At 35.2% G+C, this 23,566-nt stretch overlaps 2 pseudogenes; one reads left to right on the forward strand and one right to left on the reverse strand.

The window, feature by feature from the left end:
- Nucleotides 1-204: 204 nt before the first annotated feature.
- On the reverse strand, nucleotides 205-1,291 carry LOC114191165 (uncharacterized; annotated as a pseudogene).
- A 3,187-nt stretch (nucleotides 1,292-4,478) lies between these two features.
- LOC146884625 (serine/threonine-protein phosphatase 7 long form homolog) lies at nucleotides 4,479-6,342 on the forward strand (annotated as a pseudogene).
- The last annotated feature ends 17,224 nt before the right edge of the window (nucleotides 6,343-23,566 follow it).

The following is a 23,566-nucleotide window of genomic DNA, read 5'->3' on the forward strand; positions in this document are numbered from 1 at the left end:
CAATAGGAACACTTTCTTGATTGTCTTCCTTCCTTAATGTCCATCTCAGTCCTAATTCTACTTGATTTAGGACGACCCCTCTCGTTTCTTTTTGTGGTAGTAACAATAAAAGATAATAAGAAAAGATGTAGTATTGAATTGAATCAACTACAAATTTATTGAACACAATTAAAAGTACAACATAAACTAAGTGGTTGATGTGGATCATCTAAGTGCAGGGTTAGTAGGACAATGATTTCTTGTGTGTCCTTCAGTTCTACAATAGGAACACTTTCTTGATTGTCTTCCTTCCTTAATGTCCATCTCAGTCCTAATTCTACTTGATTTAGGACGACCCCTCTCGTTTCTTTTTGTGGTAGGATGAGGCCAAACCTGTGGCCCTTGGTATGGTGGCCAATATTCTTCATGCCTTAACTTGCCAAATAAATTTTCATATACTTTCATGATGACATCCAGCCTATAATGGGGACTTATGTACATGTTGAAGTCGTGATGTGCATGCTTGCAAGCTGCAATAACATGTGAACATGGTAGATGTATTTTTTGAAACTTTCTACAATCGCACCACCTTTCATCTAATCTGACTACAAATTTTCCTGCATGACGTATTTCTCTAGGATTCACTATCTCCTCCACTCTAAATCTTGTGGTATTTCTATCAAATTCAACGACGTGGTGCGTGTTTGACTTGGAGTCTGCATCTTGTAGGAAGTTGGTCGCATATTCAGAGTACACATGACCAGCATTGACCATTGCAGTTATTTGCCTACCTCTTTTCGTGAAGTATGTGTTGCACCTAGTGTACGTGGCCAATACTATGGATGAAATTGGCAAATTCCTTTTCTTCTTCAGGACAGAATTTATTGCTTATGCCAGATTTGTTGTTACGTGACCCCACCTTCTTCCTTGATCATATGCAAGACACACTGCTCCCTTGGTATTTGGTCTACCTAAGCTGTTGCTTCTGGGTTGTCTTCTCTAATGATGTTGTAATAGTAGTTACAACGTGGCTCTGTCAATGCGTACGCTATAAATATAATTATAAGAAGAATTTATTTTCTAATAATGGGTGTGAATAATTAACAGCCAAAGAAATGAAAAAAAAAGAAAAATTTACATGTAATAACTTACCCATGTTGACGAGGTCCTTTTTCAGAATTGTATTCTTGAATCTTTTTGTAAACTTTTGTGCAATGTGTCGAATACAAAATACCTGCACGTAGTTCCCTCCAGTCCAACCACTACTGGGTTTGTTGAATGTTGCATTGATTGAATTGTGGCGGTCTGACATTAAGCATAAATTTTGTTGAGGTAACGTGTGTCCTTAGGTTTTTAAGGAAAAAAAACCAAGCTTCGGAGGTTTCACCCTCTACTATAACAAATGCAATGGGGAAAATGTTATTTCTCCCATCTTATGCAACAGCTACTAGAAGGGTGCCCCTATACCTTTCGTAAAGGAAGGTTCCGTCCACTTGCACTATTGGGGAAGCCATCAATGCATGGTTTGAATGTCCAAAACACTATTCAAAAGTGTTGTTGGTTTTGTAGGACCTCCTCTCCATTTGTAATTGGATTGATTTTCAACTTGTATACAAACCCAGACAAATAAGTTTGCATGGCTTGTAATAGGCACGACAATCGGTTGTAAGATTGTTCCCAGTTTCTGTACACATCTTCAATTGCTTGTTGTTTCGCCAACCATGCCTTTCTATAGGTTGTGTTATATCCCATAGAGGTCTGGATGGAAGAAATTATTGTTGCAATTTGTTTGGAACCTCATTCCTTGGGTTACTGTACCAACATCGTGCTCAAAGTTTTCATGCAACATTGTGTGGTGGTCATATGCGTTTGGAAAATGATATGGGGTCTGGTTGTATTCTTTATATAATTCAAAGTGTTGTGGTGGGTTATAGGGGACATGTGTTTGGGGGTCAGGGTGTTGTTGTTGTATGGGGTGGACATGTAGGGTTTGGTCATGGTCATCATGTTGATCAAAAAGTATATTTGGTCACGCGTCTAAGGATGTTGTAGGTAGACCTAGATTTTCAACTTCTACGATAACTGGAGGAGAGAATCTTTAGGTGTTGTGATGTGCGGTAGTTTGAAAAATATTTGAGGTAGACAGACCGATTAATAGTTCAGTATATGATTGTATATCATTTCCCCAATCCCCTAGGTAGGTAGTGTTAAGGTCAAATAGTTGTTGTTGTGGTTTAGTGTTTGGATGTGGATGATGCGCATCAAAATGTGTTAAAGAAATATTTTCAGAAGGTCTCGTACCTGAGTTATAGGTGGTGCAGAGTTCAATAAATGTAACAGTTGGGGGTGGCATGTATCATGTCGAAAGCGCCATCCAAGTCGTCGTCATCTTGGATCTGAGTGGTTGTGTATGTCACATGTTGGCCACAAACTTTAGTCGGAAATTTAAAGTGAATAATTGGAACTCCATACCTTGGATCTCTATTTGCCTTCTCCATTATTATGCAAATAAGTTTGGACAAGCCGAAACCTCTATGGATGCGGATCATGATTGTCTTTGCAGATGCAAAGTAGGCACCGGTTTGAGCGTCACTAGCGATTTCTCCATCGTCGTATACATAGACAAACATTGACCCTTCCATCTTAGGTTGTGGTTGAACCTGACTTTCGATGATTTTTCAGAGTGAAGAGAAATTGCAAGATTAAGATTGTGACTTTAGAAAGTGATGGTAGTATTTTATACCGAAATTAAAGTTATCATGTCACTTTCTACTATGTGAACATGTGACTTGCACAAGAGTTAATGTTATCATGTAAGTGACACAAGCTTTTATGTACTCATGTGATTCACACGACTTCTTATGTACCCATGTGAGTGGCACAAATTATTATGAACCCATGTGACGGGCACGACCTCTAATGCTAGCGTATGACTTGACTACATTTTATAAGAGATTAGCATTTCACCATCCCCATTATGTAAGTTCAAATTCATTGAAATTAAAAGTTGCATAAACATTTGATGAAGAAGAACATCATAAGTGACATGTGGCACACTAATGGGTTGACACATGTACATTTAAAAAAAATAAAATAAAAATAAAAATAAAAATTCAAAAAAATTCAAAAAAACCACAAAATGACATGTGGCGGTCACTGTTCATGGTCGTTAATGATTTAAACGGTGTTAGCAAAAAAGGACCCAATTGAACAAAATTAAAGAAAATTGAGACTTATTTGAACACGAAACCAAAATTAGGACTTATTTGAAAAAACTTGACGAAAATTGGGACCAAAAAGGTATTTTAACCTAAATAAAATTACATACTTTAAATAAGAAAATATAAACCTCAATCTAAGTTGAGGGACATATTGAAATTATTAGAAAATTCAAAATAAACTTCGTCAGGGATTGCGTTTTTATGCCTTACTATAATGTCATTATCTCAACTGGAATATGACATGCTTTTGTCGTTCCCATGTAAAAAATGGACTCAACACCGTCATCTCCACACATCGTACAAGATCGATAGTGTGTAATGTCGCCTGATATGAAGATCGGTAACCTGTAACGTAAGTCGACTTCATAGTCGTCCAACGTCATAGTATTTGTTATGGTCACCCATGCCGTGTTGAAGCTAATGTATGTATCAGAATAGTTATCTTCAGCATAGATGCTGCCATTGAAGTACACAAACATAGTGAATGTTGTAGATGTCATTGGGGGGTAGGAGTGATATCGCACTGACTTGATTAGATTGATGAATGAATTTATGAAGGACATTATTTATAGCCTGATTGGCTCAGCGTGGGATACAACAATGACAATTTTTGTTTGTTTATGTTAATGGTTTAGATTCAAAGTAGACAAATCGAAAGCATAAGATTTAGATCCACTTTGCTGATCAACCAATGACTTTTTCATAGTGGTTTGTTTTGTAGTGATTTTCATTATGTGTTGCAGCTTTAATTATTTCGCATGTGATATGTCAGGTTAAAATAAAAAGCACTGCACCTGATGAGTATTATGCTCTAGTCAATGTCATCATGTGAAAGCAACATCACAGACACAATTGATATACACATTGCACGATGAATGCCAATCAGGCTTTATCCCACTTTACTTTGTCACGTGAACCCACTTTAATGCAGGGGTCAACATTTTTTTTTGACCATCAAGTAACCAATCCGCTTATAAATTATTAGGTCATTCAATTCACAACCATAACTGCTTATTACCAAGAGAAAGATGGTGCTCCATCACAAAAATAACATTCACAATAGTTTTCTTGTTGCTGTTAACTACGAAGGTCACATTAATTGTGCTTTTTATGTGTCAACTACTATGAATTTATAAATGTTGAAAGAAGAAATTGCAAGCTATTGTTGCTGCAGTCAGAGAAGAATAGTCAAAGATGTATGGTTTCACAAGCCTGTGGTAGGACGTTGGGACCAATATGAAACAATATAAGCTCTTCACGGATAATGATATTCGCGACATGGTTGCCTTCTTCCTTCCACTCCCACATGATCTCCCAATGAAGCTTTCAGTGACCTTACATCCTCCCGAAGGTGGCAACATGGATGCAACAAACTCAGCTACAGACAATAATGTCGATGACTAAAGCTTAGTTCTTTATGTGTTTAGGGAAGTCTGAAGAGTGCGTTTAGTAACAAAGTATTTGTGTTTAATGAGTTTAGTTTGTGCAATGTAACAAAGTATTTGTGTTTAATTGTATTTTTCTTTAAGTACTAAGTACCTGTTTTTTGATGACATTATGTACGGTTTAATATGTATTATCGTATTTGAAACTTATGTCATTGTGTTTAAGACCACAAATAAAATTGCCAAATCCTTCACTTTACTTCGTTCTCCACCCTTTTTTATAACAAAAGACCTATTGTGTGGTTAATTTATCTTCACACGAATAAAATTTATTGGTATTCATGAATTTTTTGTTCTTTGAGCCTAAATTTTGAAAAGGTGTGTCCACCGTGTAGTCACCCTCATACAAGCTTTAATCGCCATCATGTTGTGCAAATAACGTGTAAGATTAAGTCTGTAAAGGTCTTTTCACATGACATATTTTCATATTCACATTAATGACCATTGACATGACAAGCAGGGTTTGGCAGTGTGGCTAAATTGCGACATCTAAAGGTTGACCATGGTTTAGTGACTGCCTTGGTAGAAAGGTGGAAGCCTGAAACACACACATTTCATTTTCCAACTGGAGAATGCACCATAACCTTGCAAGATGTCTAACTTCAATTGGGGCTTCCTATCGATGGACCCCCTATCATTGGTCCAACTATGTTGGATTGGGATGAGATGTGTGATACCTTATTAGGTATAATACCGGTTAAGGGAGAATCGATTGTCGGTTCTATGATCAAACTAAAATGGTTAAGTGATCATTTGTTGCCTATAGATGAAAATTCCAGTATTGAGGTCATTTATGCACATGCTAGAGCTTATATATTAGGACTGCTTGGAGGGGTTTTAATGCTCGATAAGACTGGGAATAAAGTACATTTAATGTACTTGAACTATTTGACTAATCTTCGAAGAACCAGGAGATATAGTTGGGGTTCAGCGTGTTTGGTTGTCTTGTATAGGGAGATGTGTAGAGCAACTGATGGACGTGCGAGAACTATGGGTGGATGTGCTTCGTTGTTACAATCATGGACATGGTTTCGGATGCCCTTTATTGCACCTATTTCAAGAGTTTCACCAACTTTTTCGCTAGTTTGCCAATGGAGCGGCGATCGAGTACTGAACTATAGAAATGTCCCCCACAATGATTTAGTCGGATACCGGGCAAGGATAGATCACATGCAACAAAATCAGGTAACATTTACCGTTTCTATATCGATAAATGGTTATAAATGAATGACTAACATTTTTTATTATTGTTGTAGTTTATTTGGGTTCTTTATGAGGGTTTGGACTCTATTATTGATGTTGAAGCATATCGGGACCAAGCACTATGGACGTCATGCACAACTTTAATTTGTTTTGCCATTGTGGGGTGGCACCAGTCGGACAGGGTGAAGTTACAATTTCGACTATCACAAGAGATCCCTGAAGAACCCAACAACCTTGATCATCTACATAAATTAGACATAAGGGGGAGATAAGATGAGAACTGGGTTACTAGACATGCACAATGGATAAAGGTTTGGAATAACCGATGTGACCTAACGTTGAATGGATTACCGATGCTTGGGCCACTTCAACACACAATGGAGTACATGTCATGGTACATTTCACACTCATTTTTGTATTTGTCAGTTCCATAAATGTTAAATGATCTTAGAATGCATCGTGCATCGACATCGGCAAATGTACCTCCACCATAACAAATTATGCATGACTTCAACACTCCACCACCAAGTATGGAGGAAATAAAGAATTCAGTTTCTTCAAACTCGGAACTAAGCATACGAAGTATGTTTGCAACTTATGCTGAAACACCACCTTCTGCACAACGGTGGTTACGTACATATCCCCAAAGTACAAATTTCTTACAAGGATTGGATCAGCCTCAACAAGACTCAGTTTACTACGTCCACAATCCATATGCAGAAACATCATCATCTGTTGCAAATGATGATCATCAAACCGAGGAGGAACACGAACCACATCCTTCACATGTAGAAGAACCTATACCTGAAGTGCGTAGGCGGAACCCCACCAAAAACAAGCGTCGACCACGGTGTGAAATTGGACACCACTACGGTGATTAAAAGGACAAAGATGTAGTTTAATATTTTATTGCATATGAAATAGGTCGTGTTTTGGTGTTTGTAAGAGTTTACTGTGTTTAACACAATTTCGAAGATTAGTAATGAAAAAACTTAATCATTCCAAATGCCTCATTGCTAAATAGCGAACAACAATTTCTTTAGATAAACTCAATAAGTTCAATGTTAAAACATACAAAGTTGTCACACTTCTCAACTTTCATGAAGTTAACATAAAAAAATATTAACGTCGTTGGGACCATCATTGAGTGCCAATGAATGGCATGTTGAAGATCTTCGTCACTCCTTACAAAAAGAAATTCATCAATGCCTTTCACAACAAATTCAGCAGAGATATGGTACCACAGATGGCTTAGTAGGGGCTCAGATGGTCCTATCAAATGACTTCTTATGATGATGCACATATGGTTAAGAGTAACGCCATTTGGAAATCTACATAAAGAGAACCTTCCATCTTCGAAATCAATAGCAGCATTAAAGGACTTATATGCGTTCAACTCCTCAAATAAAACCATTTTTACTTATTATACTAGAGCACTCCACAACTTTCAAACCAAGGAACCATAACCTTAAATAGAATTGACTACTTTCACCTAGATAGCGTGCCAAGAAAGATATTTACTCTCACCACTGTAAAAGCTGGCCTCACTTGCACTTTCTAATTATGACAAGACTGGTCAACTTTATTGGGAAGTGCTAAAGCTGATTAATTATATTACTCTTCTAAAAGGTGATAGATACTTCAATTGAGATAATGTGCCAATTCAGAAATTTATTGTCACCACTATAAAAGCTGGCACATATTTGAAATAAATGGCCCCACTTGCACCTTCTAATTATGACAACACTTGTCAACTTTATTGGGAGATGCCAAAGCTGATTTATTATATTACTTTTGTAAAAGTGACAGATACTTCAATTGGGATAACGTGTCAATTAAGAAATTTAGTTTGACCACTGTAAAAGCTAACGCATATTTGAAATAAATGGTCTCACTTCACCTTCTAATTTTGACAAGACTTGTCAACCTTATTGAGAGGTGCCAAGGCTGATTTATTATATTACCCTTGTCATAATGTGCCAAGGAAGATATTTAATTCAGAAATTTACTCTCACCCTGTAATTTGGACAAGACTTGTCAATGCTTTGACATGGAACACTTTGGCATCAACACCCAAGAGAACTATTCAAATTCCTATCTTGTACATCCTTTCACAATGTTCAAAATGTATACCACAGGTTAACACTTATGTAGCCATGGGTAAGCAAAAATACTGCGTAGTGGTAGTGAACAAGAAATATAGACACCTTTATTTTCCTTTTCCAAACAACAAAGAGGGGCAAACTACACTCACTACTCACTTTAAAGAATATGAGTATGAAGATTTAACTTTAACATATGAACTCAAGGCATGAAAGTGCCACTATTGAAGTTATTGAAGAAAGAAAAATTCATGTGCAAAGCATTGCACATGGGTTAGCATTTATTAAGTCACGAGTTGGCACATAATAAGGGGATGAATTCATATGTTGTTAATTAAATTACGAAAATTTCATTACTTGACTCACCAACATATACTCCCCACTAGTAATGAAGAGAGTGAAGATTGAAATAGGTTTTGTACATCCTTTCACACATATTCAAAATGTATACCATAGGTTAGGACTTATGTAGCCATGGGTAAGCAAAAATACTACACACTGGTAGTGAAGAAGAAATATAAACACCTTTATTTTCCTTTTCTAAACAACAAAGAGGGGGCAAACTAGACTTACTTGAAGGAATATGAGTATGAAGATTTAACTTTATCATATGAACTCAAGGCATGAAAGTGCCACTATTGAAGTTATTGAAGAAAGAAAAAATTCATGTGCAAAGTTTTGCACCTGGGTTAGCATTTATTAAGTCACGGGTTGGCACATAGTAAGAGAATGAATTCATATGTTGTTAATTAAATTACAAAAATTTTATTCCTTGACTCACCAACATATACTCCTCACTGGTAATGAAGAGAGTGAAAATTGAAATAAGTTTTGTACATCCTTTCACACATGTTCAAAATGTATACCATAAGTTAGGACTTATGTAGCCATGGGTAAGCAAAAATATTGCACAGTGGTTTCACACATCCTTTCACACTTTCTGCTTTTTCTCTTCCAATTTGCATTTGAACCTTTTGTTTTTTCTCTTCTCGCTTCCTTCCAAAGAGAACCAACGTGAAAATTGAAAAAGATTAAAAAAAATAGAAAGTGACAATGTTACGTTCAGGTTGTGAGAGAAGTTCTCAATAAATGGATGTTAATATATCATTTTCCTTAAACTTAATACCTACTATAAATTCTAACAATAAATTTTACATTATTTATTTTTGTGTAAAAATAAATATTTTATCAATAAAATTCTTATAAACAAATCAAAATATAAATATATAAATAAAAAATAAATTCGTACTTCAACCAAATTTTTTAATTTAAAATATTTAATAAACATTAAAAAATAAATAATACAACACCACATTAAAAATTATATATTAATTATTTTTACTTTAGTTACCTCTATTATAATTCATAATTTCTTTTCCAAAATCACTTATAAAAAGAAAATTAATCAACAAAGTAAAAAAAAAAATTAAATTGACTTTTATATTTTCAAATTGCACATAAAATAACTTACTACACAATACAAAATCTATTTTAAAATCAACAAATTCAAAAAGCCAAAAAAAATAATTTATTTTTTCATTGTTTCAAATAATACCTAAAATAACTAAAAACACAATATTAAATCTATTTTTGTTTTAAAAATGTTAACTTCCAATGCAACATTTTTCACACAAAAAAATTAACTCTTAAAAATATTTTATTCAAAAAAATAAAAAAATCTTAATTCTTATTTATTTGAAAAAAAATAAAATAAAAAACCCAGTTCAGAATTCGGGTCCCTGGGGACTGAATTCTGACTAGGATTCAAAAAAAAATTATTTTTTGTAGGCTAGAATTCGTGTCCCAGGGGACCGAATTCTCACCTACCAACAAAACCATGCTATTAGGATAAATAATGTGAACAATGTGCTGCCTGGGAAATTAAAAAACAAAACCATGCTATTGGGGTAAAAAAAAAAAATCAAAGATCTCTTCATAATAAAAATAGAAAAAAAAAATAGTATACAAAAAATATGGTAAAATTTAAGAGAAATCTAACTTCTTAAAATTGCAACACTTACCGCACTACATGACCAAAACATGGTTTCCCCAAGTTCGTACACGTGGCTTACTTTGTTATCTCTTAGTGAGGCTTTGTTGTCTCTGAACTCAAAATTCAAATGTAAAATTTAAACTTTAAATTTCATGCATTTGAAAATTAGGATTTATGTTCTCTCTCACAAGCTTTGTGATGCCTCTACTATGAGACTTTAAATTTATCTTGTTTCTAATAGTCTAGGCAAAATGTTGCTTTCATGTTGAAGAAGAATGTCTTCTTTCTTCTTTCTCTTTGTTTTCCACTATCATGTGCATATTCACCATTTTGGAAAATTGACTCTCTTTTATTTTGTTTTCCGCTTTCTTTTTCTCGAGTTCTACACAAGTGTCACACAACTTGGGTACTACACAAATGTAAGAGAAAGAAAATGCAAAAAACGAAAGTGCAAGAGATTCCCTTTGACATGTTTCGTCATTATCATGCACTTTCACCATATCACATCTCACACATCATGAAAATCAATGAAAGTCAAATAAAAAAGTCGTTTAAAAAGAGAAAATTTGAAAAAATTCAATAAGTGCAAATATTTTGTACAAATTTCACCAATGTTAAGCATTCACATGATGTTTGCCAACACATAAAAATCATCTTCAGGTTCTCCTTCCGAACACCGACCCTCTCCTTGGGAATGGTCAAGTTCTTGTGTTCTTCTTTCGAACAACGACCTTTCCATGGGAATGGTCAGGTCCATACATTCTACTCTCGGACAACAACCCTCTCCTTGGGAATGGTCAAGTCTAGGTTCTCCTTTCGGACAACGACCCTCTCCTTGGGAATGGTCAAGTCCAGGTTCTCCTTTCGGACAACAACCCTCTCCTTGAGAATGGTCAAGTCCAGGTTCTCCTTTTGGACAACGACCCTCTCCTTGAGAATGGCCAAGTCCAGGTTATCCTTTATGACAACGACATTCTCCTTGAGAATGGTCAAGTCGAGGTTCTCCATTAAGACAACAATCCTCTCCTTGGGAATTGTCAAATCCACTTTGTTACGTCGAGACCCTCTACGTAGTAATGATCACCAAATCATTATAGATATAGACCCTTTCCTTGGGAATGGTCGAATCCACCTTGTTACATATAGGCCTCCTTTGTGAGATTGGGTGAATCATTTTCTCTTTTGGACTGAGACCCTCTACTTGGTAATGGTTATTAGATCCTCTTAGATTAAAACCTTCATGAGAACAATTATTGATTTCTTTGTCACATCAAAGCCTTCACCAATGGAATGATCATTGATTTCCTTATGTTTGCATCAAGGCCCTCTACAAGGCAATGATTATCGATTTCTTTACATCAAGGTCCTCTACGAGGCAATGGTCATTGATTTCTTTATAGGATCGAGATCATCTCCATAGGAATGGTCATCGATTTCTTTTCATCTAAGCCCTCTCTTTGGGATTGGCTCAATCGTTCTTTTGGTCAGGGCCCTCTTCTTGTTAATGGCCACGAAATCCTTTCAGATAGGGACCTTCCCCTTCGGAATGGTCTCATCCACGTATAAAATAAAATAAAATTTCAAAATTTCGAAAAAGAATCAAAATCTAAATAATATTCATATTTTCAAAAACAAAATCTAAAAAAAGGGAGAATTTCAAAATTAAAAAAAAAAAGCTTGTCTGGCATCACAAAAAAAATCAAAGCTTGTCTAGCATCACAACCCTTTCTAAAAGAATGGTCAGTGATTTCTTTCTTCCCTTTTGGATAAGACCTTTTTCTTAGGAATGGTTGAATCCATTTTTTTTCAGATCCCGCCCTCTTCATAGAATTGGTCATCACATCTCTTTGAATTAGTTTTTATTCACCCTTTTCCCCATTTGAAACCCGGGCGAAATTAGTGTTTCTATCTTTACTTATCCTTTAGTATGATATTATGAAAACTCAATTATTCATATTATTAGTAAAATCTAAGTAAATAGGGGCAACTATCAACACTCAATTTTGTCCGGGTAAGAAATAAAAAATTGACATAAAAAATAATTAAGAGGAGGAAAATATATTCCTACTTTTACTTTCATCTCATTTTAAATTTAATTTAATTTAATTTTATCTTGTTTTATTTTATTTAATCTTGTTCTCTTTATCTTGTTTATTTTTATTTTATCTTTTCTATTTTTTTTTAGTTTTAATTTTAATAATATCAAGGTAAATTTCTTTAACTACTTAACTTTTGTTAGCTTTGTGTAATAATGATGCTTATGATGCTTGTGAATGTATGCATTGAACTGGTTTGAATTGAGCATTGTTGTTATTATGCTTACTCCCTTCCACGCTCTAACACATCATAATCCATTCATAACCTTCTCCTTTCCAATTCCTTCATCACCATTTCTCACTCTCAAACTCATTTGAATCACTATCATCATCTCTATCCAACACGCACGAAACCATCAATCCCACTTTATCCATTATCACCAACCTTCGTCTTCTTGATAGAGAAGACAAAAACCATCATCACTGCCACGCAATCCCCATTTCTCATCTTCCTGCATTGAACCTGAACCACCCTCATTCTCGTCTTCATCGCTCACCTACAAGAAATTGCCAAACCAAACCTAAACACACAAAAAACCACAAATAGTTATATTTTGCAGAACACATCTTCACATGTACTTTTATCTTTGCTTACTCGCTCACCATTATCTTCATCTCACACCTGCATAAAAAATATAAAAAAAGAGAACTGAAACCCCAATTCCAATGCCAAACACGCAAGTCTCATATTCCCTAATCAGCCACATCCAATCATAGCAGAGAGATGAACAAAGGAGGGAGGACGCGCACTAATGGCAGTGGCCCTGGGGTTCGCGTGGAAGTAGTTCGAGTCGCGCCTAACATCGCTGTCGTCGTGAAGGTCACATATCCCTAGGCTCTCATCGTTGAGGTCCATGGTGGACGTCATTATCGTCGATGGCGTCTTTGGCTGGTTACATCGAGGTGACGATCTCTCGGGGATAGGTTTCAACGCGTGTGTGAGAATGAAATCGTTGAGTTTTGCGAAGGAGGTCGATGTCTCCAGCGTCAATTGGCGTCACCGGTGAGCCAACTACGTGGTGGTGTGGTGAAGCAAAGATGGAGGGCGTTTTGGTGGACAGTGATAAGTGACAGGGTCTTGGTGTCGAGAAGAAGAGGCTGCCATGAAAGAAAAGAACTTGGTGGCTCGAGGCAATGGAGAAGGGGCTATCGTTGGTGAAGTGAAGAAAGACTTTAGTTCTAATTAGGGTTTCTTTTCTTTTTCAAACAAATTGGATCTGACCCTTTATTTTTCTCCGTGCACCTTCCACCTTAATATTTGCACCTCCTATGTTTGCATAATTATTTTTGTGTGTTTGGTCCTTGTTTACTAACTGCAACCTAATTTTCATTGTTTACACCTTTTCTGTATTTTCAATCCATTTTTCAGCTTTTACCCGCGCACCTCCTATGTTAATTTTTATACTCCCATGAGTTCATTGTATTGGGCCAATTATATCCATTTGTTGCTCCCCTCATTTTTGCTATTCACACATACGTTGTTTTCTATTCATTATGGGCTGGAAGTTCATTACTTACTACAATCCATATTTCACTACACACACCTCCAATGACTACATTCTGCACCACATTTTTACTATCTTGCACACCTATAGTTTTTATTTTCTCTTTTTTGGTTTTACTTTTTGTTCTGGACTTTTATTTTAATTTTTTTAACACTTTTTAAACTTTCACCTCACTTCCTTCTAATAAATCACTTTTTCTCACACTAAACTTGTGCTTTCGTAATATTAAAATATAAAAAATTATAAAATTTAAAAAAATGAAAAAATGTTTTCTTTCCTTTCTCTTTTAGGGTCTGTCCGGCCGCTCGCATTGTGTGACATTGATTTTTAAATAATTAAAAAATACCAAAAAACATATAAAATTTTAAAAATATAAAAATATCAACATTTCCAAATAGTTTTTTAAGAACTACGTCATCCTTGATTATCCATTGTGAGATACGTAATTCTCATTTAACATAGGTCTAGCTAGTTCCTCAAGTGACCTATTTTTCCTTTCAACATCATTTTGTTGTGGGGTTCTTAGTGCAGAAAAATTATGTTTAATGCCATACTTTTCACAAAAGTGTTCAAACCTTTCATTTTGAAATTCTCCACCATGGTCACTTCGAATAAACACTATCTTGGAACTCTTTTCATTTTCAAGTATCTTGGCAAGTCTTTTAAAAGCATGAAAAGTGTAATTTTTGGCAGCTAAGAACAGAGCCCATGTGTACCTAGAGAAAGCATCTACTATGACTAATGCATAAAGATTTCCACCAAGGCTCATGGTTCGAGATGGACCAAATAGATCCATGTGAACCATCTCTAAAGGTCTTTAAGTTGAAAAACATTTTTGGGTTTGAAAGAGACCTTGGTCTGCTTTCCTTTTTGACATGCTTCACACACTCTATCCTTCTCAAACTTGAGTTTTGGTAGTCCTTCAACCAATTTTTTTTATGTTTAGCCAATTAAAATGCTGCATGTCTATGTGACAAAGTCTTATATTCCATAACCAAGTGTCATCCTCTTTTGTAAGCAAACAATGGATGTTAAATGATGCATGATGCAGATCAAGTATATATATATATTGTTGACTCTTTTTCCTATCAAAACAATTCTACCATGTGCATCATATATCAAGCAATTATTTGGTTCAAACATCACTTTAAAGCCTTTGTCACATAATTGACTTATACTTATCAAATTATGTTTGAGCCCTTCTACCAGCAGCACATTCTTGATGTTGAAAGAGGATCCATTGCCTATGACTCCATTTCCAAGGATTCTTCCTTTGTTGTTGTCTCCATAGGTTACAAATCCTTCTTCTTTCAATTCCAACTTTGCAAATTTGGTCTTATCTCTTGTCATATGCCTTAAGCAGCCACTATCTAGGTACCATAGATCCTTCTTTTCTTGTTTTATGACCTGCAAAACAACATAGTGTTACATGATACCATTTGATAGTTTGGGTCCAATATGGTTATGCCTTTCTAGATCCTTTTGGGATCCATTTCATAATTCCCTTAGGTACATCACACTTTCTAACATGACAACTCTTAAGAATATGACCTTTCTTCATACAATAGTTACAGGAAATGAAGGGCATAGCATTTGGCTCACTCTTGGAAAAGAAACTAGAGAACTTTTCATGGATAGGTGTATAACCAAGTCCAGCCTTTCCAAAAACAAAATTTTGAGAGCCAAGAACAGCTTCTAGATTTGTTTTTCCTCTTGTGAACTTTGCACAAGTTTTCAAAAGATATTTCACTTGATTTTTCAAAGTAGTGCAGTTTTCACAAGGTTTTCTAGCCAGTTGTTTTTCAGAACAATCGACTGAATTACTGTAAATCATTTCCAAATGTTCGAAATCAGTTTTTAAGTTGACTGTTTCTGATTCTAGTTGGCTAACTCTATTTTCTAGCCAGCTATTTAATCCTTTTAACAAATTGTTCATGAAAACCATTTTGTTTGCCTCACTATGCAACTCTTCAAAGTCATGCAACAATTATTAATAGTCATTCTTATCCTTATATGACAAGGAACTTACTTGGCTTGATGAAGATGATTCATATCTGGCCATGAGGCATAGATTTGCTTCCTCACTTCCTTCTTGAGATGAAGTACTTGTTGAATCATCATTGTCCTCCCAACCTATGTAGGCACACCTTTCCTTGCCCTTTTTCTCCTTTTTCTTGTCATCAACCTTCTCCTTCTCTTTGTTAACATTAGGACATTCAATCTTGATATGTCCTTGCTTTCCACAATTATAACATGAGAATTTGGAAGAATTACTTGAATCATTTTGTTTAGAATTGTACCTCCTTTGATTACCTTTGTTGCCTTTCCTCTTGAGATACTTTCCAAACTTCTTGACTAGTAGATTCAAGTTCTCATTGTCAGTAGATTCAACAACCTCTTCCTCGGTTTCATCACTCTTCTTAGAGCTAGCCTTCAAGGCTATGGATTTTACCTTTTTCTCACTTGTTTCAAGCTCACTTAGCCTTTGCATTTCAATCTCATGCTCTCTAAGCTTACCAAACAGTGCAATTGTTGTGATGATGGATAAATCCTTGGATTCAGATATGGCAATCACCTTTGGTTACCAATTAATATCAAGACACTTAAGCACTTTGATGTTTAACTCCTCTTTGTCAAATTCTTTGCCTAGACCCATAAGATGGTTGACTATGTAAGTGAACCTCTTTTGCACTTCAGCTATGGACTCTCCTTTTTGCATCTTGAAAAGCTCATATTCTTGAATCAAGGCATGCTTCCTTACTCTCTCCACTTCATTTGTTCCTTCATGTGTAACCTCTAGGACATCCCATATTTCCTTTGCATTATTACATTGGGAGACCCTAAAAAATTCATCCATGGTCAAAGATGAAGTGATGATGTTTTTGGCATTGCAATCATATTGAGCTCTTCTCCTTTCTTCATCATTCCATTCACTCCAAGGCTTGTCCACCTGCTTATTTTCAACAACACATTTAGGAGCATATGGTCCATTAACTATTGCATCCCAAATTCCTTTGTCTATAGATTCAATGAAAATTTGTATCCTTATTTTCCAAAACTAATAGTTTAGGCCACAAAACATAGGTGGTCTATAAATAGAGGCACCTTCGGCAAAAGGGAGTTTACTTTTAGCCATTTCAAAAAGATTTTTGATCAACTTGAATACCTTTCAAGAACCTTGCTCTGACACCAGTTGTTAGTTTTGAAATGGTGAGTTTAGCCAAGAAGGGGGGTTGAATTGGCTTTATAAAACTTTTTTGAAGCTTAAACATCTTTTCAATTGAATCTAATAGACTGGAAAGTTTGGATGTAAATGTAGCAGACCAGTACACTTTCAGTCGATTAAAATATAAAACAACAAAATAAATTGTTCTTGATGATATGAAACAGTCGATTAAAAAGACAAATCAGTCGGCTAAAATACTGGAGAATTATGCAGAATGCAGAATTCGCGAATTCAACTCAAACAAGAATCTTTTACATACAAAACATGTTTCAATCAGTATTTATAACAAGTATAAAGCCTCAGACTACACAAGAACGCTTTAAATCACACCAAAGATAAAAAATCTTGGTTTTTCTTGAGTTTTTAAAGAGTTTCAAAGAGAGTGAGATGAGGGAAAGAAGAATGCACAACTGTTTTTATACTGGTTCACTCAATCATAGAGCTACATCCAGTTTTCCAGGACAACCTAAGCCTGGTTTACACTATATTCAAAAGTTTTACAAATCACACAACAAGATTACACTTTTAAACACACAAACACACAAGATTTTTGACTCACAAAAATCTAGACACAACCTACAAGAATAACACTTGCAGACCTGAAATCGCATTAGGCAAACCATCCAAAGGCACAAGAACATCCAAACCTGATGGTGGTTGTCCCTAGCCAACCATAGATGTGTTCTTCAAGCTACTCACTAGCCAAAATGCACCTAAGATCAACCAAGATCAACCAAGATCTTCAAAACACGAGTTGCAGTTGTGTATTGCAGAGAGAGAACGCTTCCCAGAGATGAATAACATGATTTCATTCATAAAAACTTAGATTCGCACCTCTACTCGCGAAAAACACAGCTTATATATCTGGTTTAAGTGAAAACAGTTGATTGAATTTTTCGTACAGTCAGCTGATTTCACCTAACTTAAGTGAAATCAGTCGATTGAAAAATAATTCAACTAACTGAATGCATTCATACCAGAAACTATATACAACAAGTCTTTTAACCTATTAAAACCCATTTTAACATATTAAAAGAGACATACTAAGGCACACAAGACATATAACCTATGTCATATAGCCTATCAACAATGTATAACACTAACACATTACATTTAACATGTTATATACAGGTTTAACACACTAAAACTTAATCTTTAAGAGGATCTTCATCAATCTTCATCAAACACTTAAGTTCTTCATGCACATGGCTTTACCAATCTTTTGCTTTCAAGCTTGCTTGTGCCAACACATAGCAGCTGGACATGGATGTGCACAAATAATTTGGCTAAAGCATCAACTCATAGATTTTGGTGTCAAGTCAGAAAAGGTAATATTACAAGTGCAATCAACCTAACTAAAAACCCAATCCAGTATTCTAAAACTAAACACATTGAAATCAGACATCATTTCATAAGGGGTCATGTTCAAAAAGGTGAAAGTGAAATCAAGTTTGTGAAAAGTAAAAACTAATTGGCTGACTTATTCACTAAAATTGCACGTGATAGATTCAACAATCTTATAACTGAATTAGGTGTTCTAGATATGAAGAATGTGTGTTGATATTTGTTTGGTTTGTTAATTTTATTGGATCATGTGCTTGTTGCTTTTAAAGTGATAAATTCTGCAAAAAATGTGAACTATTAGGATTCCAATCTGTTGAATTTGCAAAATCAGCACATAAATTTCACTTAAACTGTCAAAATATGCATAATGTGTGATCTGACATGTTTATAATATGTTATTTTTCACAAAATAATACATAAATTTTACGTAAACTATCGTACCATGAATTTTGTGCAATCTTAAATTTTTAGTTTGTTAAATTTGCAAAACCAACACATAGATTTCATTTAAATTGGCGCTGCTTTCAAATTGTGTAACCTGGTGCATTTTTAATTGAATGACTCTATATTTTTATGTGATGATTTCACTTATACTGATGTGGATGTTCTCAAATTGATTTTAATTGATTGACCTAGTCAAATTACTCATCACGTGACTTTATTTGGAATGTAGTAGTAGTAGTAGTAGTAGTAGTAGTAGTAGTAGTAGTAGTAGTAGTAGTAGTAGTAGTAAATAACAACTAGTGCATTAGCTAAAACCAACTTTTCATATTGCATTAACCATAAAGCACTTTTATTGCATGATTTCCATTGTGCATGCATCTATTATGAATTATTTTGAGTGGATAGCACGAAGGATGCCTAGGAAACATCATGCTTTATGATCAGATATTGATTCCATTATATTTAATTGGCTTTGATTCCAGGTACTGCATTGAATCCATGATATATATGTAAATTAATTGACTAATTTTAATAATCAACACCTTGATTCTATAAATACGTGTATAATCATCATGCATTTGCACTTATATTTGCTAGTAAGAGCCAAACCTAGATACACCATGCCTCGTAGACAAAGAACAACCTAGATACAACATGTTAAAAGGTTTGTTGTATATAGTTTTTGATATGAATATATTCAATCAATTGAATTGTTTTTCAATCAACTGATTTCATTTAAGTAAAATGAAATCAACAGAATGTATGAAAAATTCAATCGATTGATTTCACTTAAGACTAGACTATGTAAGTTGTGTTTTAGAGAGCAGAGACACGATTTTGAGTTTTTGAGCGCAAAAACTTGTCATTCATCACTGGAAAAATCTCTCTCTCTGAATCACATAGTTGTAGGGTGAAGATTGAAGATCTTGGTTGATCTTGAAGGCATTTTGACTTGATATAAGCTTGACGAACTTGAGATTAGATGGCTAGGGAGAGCCACCTTCAGGTTTGTAATAGTGATTCTTACAAGGTTATGGTTGAGATTTCTATGTGAGTCAAAAATCATGGTGTTTTCTATTATTCAAAAGTGTAATCTTGGTTTGTGATTTGTAAAACTTTTGATAATAGTGGAAATCAGGTTCAGATTGTCTTGGTAAACTGGATGTAACTCTGTCATTGAGTGAACCAGTATAAAAACAATTGTCCAATTCTCTTTCCTTCATCTCACTCACTTTAAAATCTCAAGAAAACAACGCAAGTCATTCTTTGTTGTGTTTGAAAGCATTTTTGTGTAATTTGATAGTGTAACATTGTTAGATATACTATTTGGAACGAATCGCGTGTAAGAAAGTATTTCTTTTAGTGAAATTCGTGAAATTTGCATTATGCATAATTTCCCAGAATGTTAGCTGATTGTTTTGACATTTTAATCAACTGATTCATGGCTGTATGAACAAATTAACCTATTGCTTTTATTTTTGACCAGTTGAAAGTGTATTGTCCTACACCTTTTGCATTCAAATTTTGTTGTCTATTTGATTCAATCAAAAGGGGTTTTACGCTTTTGAAAAAGTTTTAAATAGCCAATTCAACTCCCTCCCCCTTCTTGGCTTAAACCATCATTTCATTACTAACATTTATCTACCCATGCACAACTCCAACACTCTAATATGCCAGAGTCAGAATAGTTTTCCATGATTCTTTCCCCTACAAAGAAACTAACATTTTGTTTTAACACTAACATGGTTCACATTAACAAAAAATAATTACTAAATGAAAAATATTACATATTGTTTTAGCATGCCACATTCACCTTAGAAGAGTTTTCCGCATTCCAAATCCATGAGACATGTATGTGTTATTTGATTTATTTTAATAATATGTTTGATCATGATGCATGGTAATATAAACTTAGAGTTTTAAGAATTATCTTGAAACATGGATTGGTGGAATGGTTGTGCATGGAATTAACATTGGAATGGTTATGGGTTCAAACCTTGGTGAATCCAAAATAAACTTTCTTTTTGCCGAAATTCCTTTGGACGTGAAGGTGAAAGGGCAGAGAAACCCTAGCCACCTTAGATGTGCAGAAAGGAGGGCTGCAAAACCACTAAATTATGGTCATTGAATAGTAATTCATTGCTAATTAATTTTCGTTTTGGTGAGTAAATGGCGTAATTATTGGGTGGTAGTGGTGAGAGAGAAGGGAATTAGAGGAGAGAACCACACTGCATTGTTGTGAGGTTTTTGGGCTGCAAAGTTTCAGAGCACCAAAGTTGAGTTGCAGAGAGATTAAGAGCTATTGATTGGAGAGTAAAGGGGAGGCCATTGGAGATCATCAAGAACCTTAACATTGGTCCAATTTTAAGCAAAGGAAACCCAGTTAGGGAGCTGGAATCATTATTCTTAATGTATCATTTAAATTGCATGAAATGTATGTTAACTAGATGCTCTTAATTTGTTAATTCTGCAATGTTTGTGTTTCTGGAAAAATTCCAGAAACCGCTTGGCGGGCTACGAGTAGCCGCCAGACGACTCATGCTATTATTGAGTGTTTTCTGGGTTTCTATGAGGAATCACCTGGCGATGAAGTCCTGTATCGCCAGGCGACACATCCCTGAGCACCCAATTTTCTAGGTTTTGTTGAATTGCCTAGCGATGATGAACACCCGCCAAACGATGCGAATCAATTTTGGTTCGATTTTGATGATTTTGGGGTTCTGAGTTGATTCTGATTGGGAGGAATAGCAGTTTTAACTGTTAATGAATGATTTGATGTTGAAACGCCATGGATTTTGTGTAATTGATGGTTAATTTGAATGGAACAGTCTGAATAGGTGTTAAGGTTGGAAAGTTTTGGGATTGATACTACGAGACAAATTGATGTTAATTGGGAAGTAATTGACTTGATAATTATGATGATGGTAGGGTATTGTAGGCACTTTTATGTTGCAAGGATATGGCAATTTAACTGGTTGAGGGAATATGTATGAGAAGGTGTGAGAAAGGGAGCCTGAACCTAAACCTGACTTTGTATTGTGCAAATACTGATATGGCGCCTGGGGGCAGAGATCGTTCGCTAGGCGATAGTTGCAGAGATAGTGAGGGATGAGGCGCTTGGCGCCTGGCGGCACGCGTTCCTCGCCAGACGATCTGGAGGCCTGTTGCGCCTGGCGACTCGCGTGTTGCGTCAGGCGATACTGTGAGGCAAAGGTACTTTGCTTGTTTTGGTGGTACGTGATCTACAAGGTTTTGGTGATATCTTGAAGGTTGGCTTGCTGGTGTTCCTTGAGTTGTGGCTCAGAACGTATCCCTTGAGTTGTGGCTCGGGATAGGGGCTAAGCACATAGCTTTCCTTGAGTTGTGACTCAGAATGGCATCTCTTTAGTTGTGGCACGATATGGCAGATGAACACGAGGAACTCTTTAGTTGTGGCTCAGGTTGGCAAGTGTTGTCGCTGTGAGTGTGCATGTTGTGGCGTGTACAGTGGGTCTAGATAGGTTGCCCTTCTTGATATAAAATCAACAAGTTTGGTAGTCTTAGGATGTTACGAATGTTATTCGTATTGGGAACTCCACTTGGCGTTACGATGTGTGATCAGTAACATGGTTTCTTGCACGTGCATTATCCGTTGTGGCTGATAGGTCTTGCAGCAAGACATCTTGAGATTCTCATCAGAAGACATAGAACACGGTTGACATGGTTATGGCCATGTGGCATGGAATCAAAGGATAAATTTCCTTTGGTGTGTTTATGGTACGTATGTGCTTGTATATATGACTTATTTTCTTGTTAGCTCACCCTATCTACTTGTGCTTGGCGATGATCGTGTACGCGGTACACTTGAACAGATGACGTTGCAGGTGGATCTGGTGAGACATAGAGCCAGAGCTAGGCTAGTTGGGAAAGGAGTTTATCAAAGTTTTTATTATGTTTTTGAATCAATTGTAAACTTTTAAATTACCAGACTCGGATTATATAATTGAGTTTTATATAATTTGTATTTAAGGTATTATTGATGACGTAATACAATTTTAAATTTTTTGCGTTTTTAGGAAATGATGTTTTAATAAATGATGCTAACGTATTATTTCTCTATTTTATTATTTAAATTTGTAATATCTGGTAGGGATGTTACAAACAACATATTTGATCGACTGGAATAATAATCAATCGGCTTATTTCACTTAAAGTAAGTGAAATCAATAGATTGAAAAGTATTTCCAACGAGTTCAATATGTTAATTAACAAGCTATAAAGATTGTCTTTTTTTTGGGAAAAAAAAAAGAGATATATGTTTTTACCGCAAAATCACTTGGGAAAATCTGAAAAATCTCTTTCTCTTTGAAGAAGTCAGTTGTACTGTTGTTTCGTGATCAACTTGGAGTGTTGGAGTTCTGATTGCTCTTGGTTTATGCATTGAAGAAAGGTTCTTGGTTGGTTAGGGAGAGTCATCGTTCAGGGTTGATATTTCTTGTGCACTTGTGGTGTTTCTTATGTGAGTCCATGTCTACAAGAGTATTTCTTGTTGTACATTTTGGTGTTTCTTGTGTGATTCAAGAAATTAGGTAGTGTGATTTATGTTTACAAGAATGCAAGGGTAAGAATAGTGTAAATTCTCATGTTTAGTGGAAGATCATGCTAAGGTTGTCTTGATCATATGGATGTAGCTCCATTGGAGTGAACCAGTATAAATATCTATGTGCATTGATTTAAGTTTTAGCAGTTTATTTTTTTCAAAGTTGTTTGTATCAAGAAATCAAAGTTAATTGATCTTTAACAATATTTCTTGGGTAATTGCATAAGTTAATAATCCGGTGCATTTGGAATTAGTTTGATTGGTCTTGATAATCACATCAATCAAGTTTGTAATTTGAGTGTTTTATGCGTTTACTATAAAATTCTCTATCAAAATATCAAAATGATATTTTGATATTTCAACTAGTTAAAATGTATGTTCCAAAACTGATACATTCTCCAATTTTGTGGTCAACTTCATTTTGTTCAA

This window comes from Vigna unguiculata, chromosome 7 (genome assembly GCF_037176805.1).
Source record: "Vigna unguiculata cultivar grain cowpea cultivar isolate G323 ecotype 2 chromosome 7, ASM3717680v1, whole genome shotgun sequence".
NCBI lineage: Eukaryota > Viridiplantae > Streptophyta > Magnoliopsida > Fabales > Fabaceae > Vigna > Vigna unguiculata.